The sequence below is a fragment of the Drosophila santomea genome, chromosome 2R (genome assembly GCF_016746245.2).
Source record: "Drosophila santomea strain STO CAGO 1482 chromosome 2R, Prin_Dsan_1.1, whole genome shotgun sequence".
In the NCBI taxonomy this organism is placed as follows: Eukaryota; Metazoa; Arthropoda; class Insecta; order Diptera; family Drosophilidae; genus Drosophila; species Drosophila santomea.
In genome coordinates, this window is record NC_053017.2 from 16,254,332 (window position 1) to 16,267,117 (window position 12,786).

Here is a 12,786-nt window from a genome sequence, read left to right on the forward strand (position 1 = left end):
TACAGATACAGATCGGGGGGTGTGCACACAATAACATAAATTGCAGAATGTGACAAAGGGTTGTCCTTTCGCCCCGGCTACCCACTTCCCACTTTCCACTCCCCCAGTCGCCTCTATAAGTTGAGTGGGTCAGCAGCCCGAGGAATATAAATAACAAAGGCCGGAGAAATACCCCCGGACTTCTGTCGATGACATCAGCAAACAGTCGAAGAAATTGAAAATCCAATCCGAGTTGGCCACATACACGAGTAGTTCCCCAGCCACCGCAGCCACTGACATGGCCAAAACCAAAGACAGCGCCGAAACCAGCCAACCAATTCGCCGGCAAAGTTGGGACTTTAAAGTTAAAGCCAAATCGGAAAGGGGATTAACGTGGTGTGAGTATAGTCCTCCAAAAACCCATGCACACACTCCACTCCACTCAACTCCACTCACCTAGACCAAGCCAGAAAGCAGACGAGGAGGAAATTGCTTGCCTTTCCTAACTAAAACTTGGGGAAATTATGAAATTCATACAGGAAGACAATTTTCTTCAACATCTAATTCGCTTGCTGCAGCCCCATTTATGGCCACAGTCAAAATAGTGAATAAAATACTTTATTCATGCTGCACAAGTAAATGTACAAAATATTTAATCAGATCAGCAAGCTTATTACAATCCTGTTGCAAAGCTTATCCAAAAGCTTAAAATGTAATTGAACGAGAAGGTTAACAAAAATTAAAATATATTAATTGGTTCTAAGTATGATAAAACATATACATAGATATATATAATATTTTACTTTCGTATTTACTTTCCTTCCATAGAAGTCCAGCTTAGCGAAGTTGCACCGTACAACTTTAGCTACATTGCATCAGCCCGAAATTTGTTTGCGGTCTTAGCCATAAGTTTGTCCGTCGACAGGCAACTTGTGGCGGCGGCTGGCTGTTGGCTGTTGGCTGCTGCTCCTTGCCAGCTTTTGACTTTTGACAGCGGTAGCTATCCAATCCCGAATCCTGAATCCTGAATCCAAAATCCCCTCGCTTTTCCCCACCGCCCAAAGGATTCCCTGCGCGAAATCTTCAGAAAGCCTTGGCAGTGAACACACTTTAGGGACGCGGCTGATGTGCTCAAGGGCTAAACTCGCTGCATTTATATACTTCACCTCTATTTAGCCTCGCCCGCGGCAGGATTTCCTTGAAAATAGATTTGAAATGCTGGCGAAAGGATAACCAGAGTTCGTTGCGTGCTCTTTGAGCTGGCTGTGTGGCAGTTTTGACGGAAATCCTTTACCGCTTGCCTTCCGCAATCCTGACCAATTCGTTTGGCTTTATTTAAGTTGCAATTTGCCAACAACTGATAGGTAGCCAACCGCCAGTTGGCCAAGCTCCGACATCTTGACTTTCATTAAGATTCTGCATATTTGGCAGTGTCTCAGTTTCAGTTCTAGTTGAGATTGCTGGCTTGCCATCCAGGCAACAGGTTTAATTCATTCTGCGTTTCTTCATATTTTTTATGCCAACCATGGATTTCACTTTGGCCAATAAGCAGGAGAAGGAAATCTAAAAATTACATAAGGGATCAGGGGAATTTTCGATGGCACGGCCTTGTCGCACGCCAAAAGGAACAGCAGCCACAAAGCTCCACGGCTAGATTCATTTGTTATTGTGCTTCAGCTTCAGCATCAGCATCAGCTCCAATTGCGACTCCATCTAGTGCTTCAGCTAAAGCTCGTGCTCCTGCTCCTGTGTTTAGCTGCCGGCCGATTCCCAATGCAATAACTTAAAAAACACGAAGACAACCTGACAGCTATGCTCCTCCAGCTCCTCTGGATGCTGCTCAGGATTCAGCATCCAATCCCCTTCTCGGCTCCTGCAACAATGGACATGGCTGGCAGCGCCTTTGGGCCGGAAGTGCCGCCATGACGAGCATAATTTAACAAGGCCAACGCAGCAGCAGCCGTTGCCAGTTGCCAGTTGCCAACAAGAAGGCCAACAAAAGGGCCAAAAGCAATACCAGCACCGCCCAAATGGCCAATGGCAGTGGACACAACGGCCCAGGTCGCAGAGCTGCGCAAAAAAATCATATTTTCCCCCAGCTATTGACAGCGTAATCAGCAGACTTGTAATAAAAATCCAAATACAATTTATTGTTGTACAGAACCAGGTAATTCATTACTTTATCGCTGCGAGTAGTTCACAATGCAGCAGCTGCGACCACACACACACTGCGCGAAAAAAAGTGCTGTTTAAAGGGTAATAAATCAAGTACTTAAGCTTACTTTCAAATTCATCAAATAATAAGTTGATTTATCACTATAAATTCTATGATATATAATAATTTAAATATTTGTAATTAATTCCCTGTTAATGGGATTCATTATTACTTGTAATCCACATACAATTAATCCCAAAGGCTTACTTTCAATTTAATTTGGTTTTCCATAAAACAAGAGGAGTATAATTTACGCTAGTGATTATTTCAGTTTATAAATTAGGAAATCCGCTCAGTGTCGTCGACTTGCAGACTCCCACTAAAGCCGGAAATTTATGGTCTCTAGCCGGGCTTGCGTATAAGATGGTCTAGATTGTCGCCGGGGCGATGCAAATGGTAGTATTTCGATATTTTCCTTAGGCTCCGCCCGCAGACAAAGCCAAGACAAACAATCAACAAGCCAACAAACGGTGGACAGTGTCAACAGTCGTGTTTGGAGAAGATCAATAAACACCTCAGTGCAAATAATAATAATGGAATTTCTCTGCGCCCAGCTCTTTGTGAACAAATTATTGCTGATACCGATGCTACACATATTATATATATCCGTATCCCTCCAAACAACGAGCACGTACCAGTTTACTCATTTTCCTCGTTGTTCGCGCGCGTATGTGTGTGCGGGTGTGAGTGTGGGTGCGCTGCCCACAAAAGTATGCTACGGAAATGCGAGTGGGCGAAAATAAATAAGCATAAATGGTCAACCAAGCGAGGGAATAACAATAATGCCTGGCATAATAACAAAAGGCCAAGCAGCTTATGCGACAACCAAATCAAGTTAAAACACAAGCGCCAACAGCTGGTGAAAAAGGCCTGCGAGAAGTCTCAACTCGGTGAATATTTTAAAAATAATGTCGCCCCGCGGCAAATTGAAAATTAAACGAAAAACTTAAAAATAACTATGACAAAAAAAAAAAGAAAAATAATTCGGGCCAAGGAAAAGTTGCACAGCTCGCCGCTGACCCCAAATTGTAGGCACAGCCGGTATTTTCCATTTGCCAGTTGGCTGCTGGCTGTTATGCAAGTGTTGCCAACTTAATAAAATGAAGCTCAAACATGAAAAGTTGACCAGGCCAAGAGCGCGCGGTCCGGCAACAAGAACAACACGCGGCTAACAAACGCGGCAAGTGCATGTAAAAGTTGTGCCAAAAAATACATTTTGCCCCTGTTGTTTTTCTTATTTTTGGGGACTTTTCCTGCTGTCACTAAGTTTTCCCTTTCCCCTGTAAGTAGTCTCTGAGGTAAACAGATGCGGTAAAAAGCATATAATTAATTATAATATTCTTTCATTCTAATTTAATTGGTACTGTGTTAATTTAACACAACATTTGATTCCTTGCCATTGCTTAAGTATTCATATTTCGAATTCATTTAAATTCTATTTAATAAATTCATAAGGAGTTCATGTTAAGGAATTTGTTTGAGATTAGCCATATTTGTAATTCAGATTTTCCATGGTACAAGTGAACACCTATTATTTTGGCCACAACTGTGCGAGTGAACACTGCCTACGTAGGTCAGCTCATATTTTTCAGTGGCTGCCTCCATTGTGAGTACGCGAGTGTGTGGAGCTGGAGGCTGGGGGCTGGGGGCTTAGTGCCAGAAGTCTCAGCGGAGTGCCTAAATTGAATATCATCAAGGCTCAAATTAATGTCTTCAACAGCCAAAACTTTGCCACTTGGACCAGCGGCCCATGGATCCGAGGACCACAAGGATTCGGCGGCTACTCGCCCGAGAAGTTTTCCACTTTTTCTCTTTTGCACTTTTTTTCTTCTTTTTTTTGGTTTGGGCTTTCTTCGTACTTTTTCGCTTTCCTGCTGTCCGCACATTTTGCGTTATTCCAAAGTTTTCGGGTGAGTTCTGACGCTCCGAAGCCGGAGCTTCTGGCTCCTGGTTGGTTGCCTCTTCCCGGAAAGTTTTATGCGCCTCAAATTGAAATATTTCCATAGAGCTTTGAACACACTAACGATATGGGGGTACTTTCCTCAAACGATGCATCCTGGAGGTGGTTAACAAATACCACCATATATGTATATACATGATAGTTTGGGATGGGAGCTCTTAAATTGGGGAAAAAAAGTTAGGTGTTATTAAGAATAGAGAGGATTAGGTAATTTAAATACAGTATTATATTTTACTTATACTTGATATAAATATTCTCTTGTAAGTTAGTTCCTTAAACAGCCATCTAATTAAAATCTATTCCTTAGAAATTTCCTAAGTGTTCATTAGCTCCAAGGGATTCCTTGAGTGTTCACCAAAAGTGATTCTTTATGATAATTTATATTAAGCCGCCGGCTGAACGCAGTTACCCCATGCCCCGTTTCATTCGTTAGAGTATCCCAAACTCATCCTCCATTAGCCAGATTCCCTTCCATCACTCTTGGCTAATTGCACGCATTGCTACCACCGCCAATTTGGTCAGAGATTTGCCCCCTATACCCCCTATATCTTCCCCCAGTTTCCGATTTCCAGGGGCACGCGTCGAGGCGTAAACCGCGCAATGTGTTATGCATCCCTTGGGCCAACCAAGGAAACCAAAACTAAAACCAATACCTGCGGTCACCCCTGGCACCCCCTTGGCACCCCCTGAACCCCATTAGCCCCTCAAAATCCAGGACGTCTATATGGGCAAATGCGTGTGTTATTAATCCCAGGCAATCTATTAAAAATGTAAAATGCATGAAGCCCGAGACAATTGCAGTGCAGGGCAAGCAAGCCAAAGTCTGCACACCAGGGAAATGTCTGAATGTCTGGCGCACCGCACGTAGTCTTTAAACAGGGTGGAATACTAGACTCTCAATACACTGGCGGAAAATGGGAACTAAAGTATCTAGAACCAATCTAATCACAAAGGGGAATTCAGCTTACTTGCTTTCGCCCTAACAGGGAAAAACCTCTGGAATTTGCACAGCTTTCTTTAAACTTCAATGATCTGGAAATTAAATTTTTCAACTACTTTTAGTTTGAATTAGATTTATTAGAGTGAGGCAGATCAGTTTTCAATAAAAAAGTAATACTACTTCCTTATGGTCACAAATTTTTGGATTTGGCTGCGGTTATTTGATCTCTAGTGCCAATTTAGAAAATTGCACAGCTTGAACTGCATGATAATGATGGGTATTTTTTGCCAGTGCATAGATGACTTCTGGAGTTCCGGAGACGATCCGTGCGTGCTCGGTGACTGGTGACTTTCGCCGGGCGAACAGGCAAGTCAGTCCAACTGAGCAGCGTCTCCGGGTGCTGCATTATTTACGCGACGGTTCTTGTTTATTGATGTTTGTCTGTCTCGGTCGGTGGGTCGGGTGATTCTGGTGGTTTGGGTGATTCTGGTGGGGCAGTACAGTACAGACTGCCGCCACTATATCTTCGCTGCAGGTTGGTCTTGCTTGGCTGGGCAAAGACCACCCCGAGCTAACGGGCTTACCTACTCCGAGGTTGCCTTCCCACCTGGACGGATCTTCGTGGGGACGCCGTCACAGCGAGTGCTTACATATTCATGAGGGTTGCGGCAACAAAGTAGCCAAAAAACGTGGGCCAAAAAGGTATGCTTGGGGTAAAACGGAAATGTCTTAGCATGTATTGCCAAATAAAAATTGCGGTTCAAGTTCGTTGGCTGCGTTGTTGAGTCCTCTCGTTACCCTTGTTATCCCTCGGTGATGCAGCCACTCTGGGGAATTGAGCTTCTTCTTTGTTATTTTCCCTTTAGCTTTTTCCCTTTTTCCTTATTTTTCAGTTTTTTTTCGGTGGCGTCAATCCGTGTACATATTTGCCAATTGCGTTGCAGCAATTTCATGTTTAAATATGCCCACTTAATTGAGTTAAATTGTGTGTGCGCTAAGCAGCCGGAAATATTTTACAAAAATTACGAATGCCCGCTTGCATTAGTTCTCTAGCAATCGATATCAAATAACAGGCTTACTTACGCCGGTGGTCGGCAACAAAAGGGCCGAAAAGAGCTTATTAAAATGTATAATTTAAATAGCATTTACCCCACCCCACCCCCACACTCATAACCCCGGTTATCCAATCCACCAATCCACGAATCCCTTGCAATTTGCTGTGGCCCAAGGCGGCATAGATGAAAGTTTTCCAACTGCCCCCACACTCTTGAGCTCACCAAGAGCGCTTTTTGCACATACTTCAGCACTGAAATTGACAAAAGGGGTAGTTGACACACGCACACACACTTATGTACTTTGCGAGGGGCGGGCTAGACAGAAAAAACAATTTCACGGTTATTCCTGGCAAATATGAAAAGTAAAATGTAATAGCCCCAACCTCTGACAAACATGACAACAACTTCAACTTCAACTCCAACTTCTGTGGGTTGCGGGGTGTTTAGTGGTGTGGGGTAGGAAAGGGGGAGGGGAGGGGAGGAAGCCACCCCCCAGCGGGATATGGCAGCATCGTAGCTTGTCAAGCGGAAACGGAAGTCAGACACTTACATATGCGCGCGTAACTTTACGCCCATCGTCGTCGATGAGTTGTTGCTGCTGATTTGCCATTTCTCGTTTCTCCTTTGTGCGGATACCCTGAAGTAGCAGGGTAATCAGGAATATTCAAGAAGTATCAATGATCAGTTTTTTATCCCATTTTATAAGCTATTAATGAATGCAGACCTACTTAAAAGCAACTATGCTAGGTTATATCCTATGCCACTTGAACTTCTGTAGTAACTTAGTTGCTATTATCAAAAGATTTTATTACAGTTTTAAATATTTTAGCGATGCTACCACAAAGTCAAATTTATTTTCTTAGGTAAATTCTTCATTCATATCTAAGCATAATTTCCAACCTGCCCAAGAGCTGAAACTTTGGTAGAGTATTTCCAACTTAGCGTTTCCAAAAACTTATTTCCCCATTGAAATATTTTTCGATTTCGTTTTCGGTTCTGGTGGCCCAGGGCATATTTCAACAGTTGCCAGTTATGTTGCTGCTGTCATAATATTGGCATGCATATATCATTCTGACGGTCTATAAAAGTTTCCACACCCCGCCAAAAGAAAACCAAGGGTTGATTCCACTTGTCGTCGCACTGTTGCACTTGTCATAGATATTCTACTTCAAGGGGGAAGGGGCAAATGGGGGTTTGGTCGTTTCATACCCACTCTTTGAAATCTAATAAGCCTCGATGGACTATCGCTTATACCGATCCTAAGTGGTTGATAATAAATTGTTAGTGAAAAATGCGCACATTTCCCAGAATTTTTTTGGGGTGCGGAATGTGGGAGAAAAAGTCACCCCGTTCTCGCGTTTCGGAGTCATTCGAGGGATTTTTAGATTAGAAATTCGGGATTAGAAGGCCGACAAATCACGATGGAAATTGGCGGGGCAGGCGTTTTATTAGGCACGTCCTCCACAAAGCAGAGACACCTCCAAATCCACCTCAGACGTGCAGTTACCTGCAAGTCCCCGAGGTAGCGTTTTTATTAATATTTAATGCGAGTCTTGCCAACTTTCCCCTAATCCCCGCACATCAACCACCCTCATAAAACGCAACTTTTCGCACAACTGACAACTCAATTCAGCATTACTTGAAGCGCAAAAGCCCCCATCCCCCCAGCACGTGCCAAGTATTTTGGCCAATCTCTCAGTGAGTCCCCCATCCCATTCCATCCCATCCCATCCCATCTCATCCCATCCGCTCATGCAAAATTTGCGGACTCCATTAGATGTCACTCCTCTTTGGGTTTCTACTTCTGCTGCCTTGCTTATTGCCCGACTGCATAGCTGTGTAATGAAAAATTTTCCAGCATTCGCCATGGCCACGCCCTCCTCCTGCCCAACGCCCAACGCCCGTCGCCCACTGGCCACAGAATTTTTGAGGGTGTCCTGGCTTTCCTGCGATCTCGTGTCCTTTTGTCACCCCCAGCAGTCTGAAGGAAACTAAACATAAATCATAAATATTTTAAAGTTTCAAATTACCAGTGGCAAAAACAATCAATGCAGCCAAACCACCACCCACAACCCACTGCCCCACCCACCCACACATCCGTGTGCCCAAGGCCTTTTTAAAGGCGTTCCCCAAGCGCTGTCGTCACACAGCTGTCAGCATTTGGCGAAAACCCCTTTGTACATACATACATACATAGGTGGGTCCTTCGGTGGTTGGGTGGTGCGATGAGGTCGAGTGGTTGCGCAATCAGCGCTAATCTAATGAGTGTCACTGTTGCAAGCGCGGCAAGTGTGACTAGAACATTGTTCGCCATTGTTCAGCAGGTGTTATGCGTTTGTTGGCTCGCAAATGATTAAGCATTGCAGTACGCCCTAGTTTGTAAGCGTAAAAAACATAAATTTAAGTTAAGTGTGACATTACCATTGATGATTCTACATTGCTAGAAATTAAGAAAAATTTTCAAAAATATCTTTAAGATACTTTATCTACTTTATCTTAAAGATATTTAAGATTTTTTAGAGGGTTCTTAATGTAAAAGTCGAAGGAAAGTATCTTTTTTGTTTAACTACATGATTTGTAATTATTTATCGAAATACTAATAAAAGTATCTTATTGATTGGAAATTCCCGCCCCTGTTTTTAGCAGTGTGCTCGTGGCAGTTATGAATATTGCAGGATGCCGAAATGACATCTTGTAACTTCTCAAGTATGTAACGGGGCTTTTATGTGCAGTTACCGTTACCGCTGGCAACCGGGCAAGAAGAAGCTAGGGAAAATGAAGAAGAAGAAGGAGTTGGAGCTGGGAGCTGGAGAATTCTGCAGAAGAGCGGCAAAGAGACAGCCGCCTGTCGCAGCCAGCAGTCATATAAAAATAATTGTTTGCCAGCGCATTCATTACCCATGACAGCCAGCGATCCTTGCCAAGGATATTAAAAATGCAATTTTTGGCCGAAAAAAAAAAAAACGAAGGGTATACAGAACAAAAGTAAAAACGTATAAAAATGAAATAAGGAATATGAGCAAGGGAAAAGTGCGTCGACCACCGCAATTCGTGTGCATTTGTAAATTGGTTCGCCGGTCGGATAAGGACAACTCGAGTTGCAATTCCATTTAACGTCTCATCATTTGGCAACTTGGACGCGGACATCAAATTAAACGCTCGAAATGCAATAAACATTAATAAAAGCGAGAATCAAGGTGCTGCATCCAGATGGGAATTTCGAATGGCATGGAAATGGCTCATAAACAAGTCCATCAAATAAAGTGCACACAGACGGGCCACATTTTTTCTTTTCGTGTCGTCCGTCCACTCGTCCATCGGTGACTTTTGGCGTAAAAACCGCAGCACAATATTAACAATGACGCATGGAGCACTCACACACAGACAGGCACCCACACACACACACACTCGCAAGTAAAAGTAAAAAAAAAAATTAAAAAGAGAACAACAGACACACATGCACACGGAGCAGACTATCAAATTTTAATACGCCATCCTGGCTGTGCCTTTATTTCATAAATTTTTAATGAAATTAAGCGGCAAAGCTTTTTGGGTTTTCGGGTTTTCGGGTTTTCTGCCGCTGGTGTCTGAATGTGGCCAGAGTATTTCGAAATAAATCATAACGAGTGAAATACATAAGTAAGCCCAAACATCCAGACATGCCGACATCCAGAAACGCAGACGGACAAACATTGTTTGCATACCTTTTTAAATGGTTTTTCAACTTTCAGCCGCAACTAAAAGTGCGCCCAGTTAAATTATGAATTAAGCGGTTTTGTGCGTCTATACACTATATATATATGTATGTATGCACACAGCACACATTCAGGATTTAATCTTTTGTTTTTAATGAGTGCGACTGCAGGCACCGCTTGCATTTTTAAAAAGGTCAACTAGAACACAATGGGCACTTCCGGCAAATCCCACTAGTGGTGCTTAAAAACTACACATTTCTCTTGGCATGTGCCTAATGTGGTTTGAACTTATCTGAAAATGCAGTTTGTTAAGAATAGCACAGGAATCTAGGAATCTTTCAGCCCTAAATGTAACATATTGTTATTTGGTTAACTAGGTAAGACTCGTGTTACAATAGAATAGAATCAAGCTTTTAACTCGTATGGATCCGAATTCCTATGGCTTTAATGCTGCGGCTAGAGAATAAAACCTTTCAACAAACTGAATAGAAAAAGTTTATTTTAATCAAAGAAAAGCTCATCGTGTCACGACCGCCGCGATCACGACTCACGCCCCCCTCTCTATGCCGATCCCCAAATGCACCCCAAAAAGTATGCAACGCCAAGCACAAAAAAAGGAAAATATAAAAAATAAGACACAACCCCCCAGAAACCGGAGGACATGACTGCCATATGCGAAATCAAAAGTTGTTTATGACTCAATTTGTAGTTTTGAACATGAATTATTGCAGTCGTGTGCGAGGGGCGGACGGAAAAAAAGACTTTTATAGGGGAGAGAGAAGAACGGAACAGAAAATGGAGAAAAAATCGGCAAACACGAATATGTGGTGCACACAAATTTCGGATGAGGAAAAACTAATTTCGCAAAGAGGAAATTAAATATGGCAAAGTTTGACATATGACAGATTTCTCGTTGTTGTTGCAGCTGCTCCTGCCGCTTGTTTCGATTTTATATTCATTTGTGCATGCGAATAATTGAAACATTTCTGGTGGCAAACATGCAAATTTCAATTTCAATTTGCAGCCAAACAAAGACTCAACTCGGCTCTTTGGATATTTGGATATTCTCAGCATGACAACTCAGGTGGAGAGCAGTTCAGTTCAGTTCAGTTCAGTTTTCGGCAGTTCAAAGTGAAGGTATTTGAACTGTTGTCATCCGATAGATATTATGCCAACTGAGCCAAAATCCCTCTCCATTTCATTCAGCTCGGTCTCATTTCATTTCATTTCGTTTCATTTCAATTCATTTGGATTCGCATAGTTTGCTTTGTGTTTCGTCTGCTCGTCTGCTGGCCAATTTCGCATATTTTTACAACTTTAGCTTGCCACTTAATTTAGTCAATAACATGCAAATGATTCGCCCAGAGTCTAATTGGAAACGCAACTCAGCAGTCTGCCAAGTCTGCTAGACTGCAACTTTTTCCCAGTTCTCTAGTCCTTCGTCCTTCAGTCTTTCAGTGCTAGTCGCGGAATCCACATTAAAGGCTGCGGTGCGTCAAACTTATAATCAAGAGGGGATTTCCGCCGAAGGACTTGCGACGGATGGGGGCTAGTTGGGCGGTGAGATCGGCAGTCGTACTCCCTAAGACTGATGAGCTACAGCATTTCTGCATTTCATCACTGCCATTTGACTGGGGACACGGGTTGCCCACTCTGGGAATACATTAAACAAAAGTTTTTACGAAGTGGATAGTTGCCCATTTGCTAGGTGTTTATATATTTATTTTGCTATTTCAACTTCTGGAAACCTGCCTATGATATTTTGTTTTATATCGCGCCAGGAGGCTAATTCAATTATTTCGTTTGATTTAGACCCAACTCTGGCTTATCTAGTCTAGTTAGCAGTCTGGTGCACAGTGTTTTTCTCAGTGCCTCAAGTGGCATGTGCAGGCGCTGCCAAGGATGCTCACATTCTTCATCATCAAGTGCTGCTCAGTTGCACGTCTGTGATATGACTCGGTTATTCGGTTGCGGTTACGATTCCCTCGCCCATTTCCTCCCAGAGTTTTCCCAGAGTTTTCCCTGTTTGCCTGGCAGTCTGCCTGTCAGCCTTGGGTTTTACTTTCGGGCGTTTTTCGGTGTGGGTTTCGGCTCTTATTTCGCAGCCCAGACACACACTCACACACATTGACATAGTGCCGCGGCAGTGTTGACACATTCCACTGACAAATGGTCATAAGTGTATAATTGGATAAGAACTCGGAAGCGAGAGGTCATGGGAATCGGGATTGTGGTATTCCAGCTCCTATTTAAGCTGCCAGCCGAACTCTTTTATGCAAACCCTTCCAGTCGGCAGAGGCCATTCAATCAAATTAGCGTGCAGTGCAATCACCGGGCGAACAAACTAATATCTGTGGCCAAAATGCTTCATGGCTGACTACTTATCGCTTAATCACATCAATGGAACCATGGCCTGCTGCCTGCTGCCTGCTATCAGAGCATCTGCATAAAACATTTAGCAACATCAAATCGTTACTCGCCCACCCATCCATCCAGCCATCCACACACATCAAAGCCAATCAAAATGGCATTTCAATAATATCAGAGCCGTACAATCGCATCGACAGGGGGTTTTCCGGGATGGGATGTTATGGTATGGTATGGCATGGTATGGTAAGGTTTGTCATGGTATGGGGGTTCTCTTGTAATGGAGCGCGCATATTTCGGCTTCAATCTGTGTGGGTGAGCTTATGAGTCAGTGAACGCATGTGTGCATATATGTATGTGTGAATACATCAATGAATCGTTCGCCAATATTACAAGCCTGAGCACACACAGCTAGAAAGAGAGCGAGATAGTGGAGTAGACACAGACACAGACAGAGACAGAGACAGAAGCTGGCGGAAATTGTGTCAAAGGATACTTTCACTTTCCCCCAAAATGTGTCCTTGTCCAAATGTACATATCCTTGGGTGGGTGGGCGCGTCATAAAGATATTGACA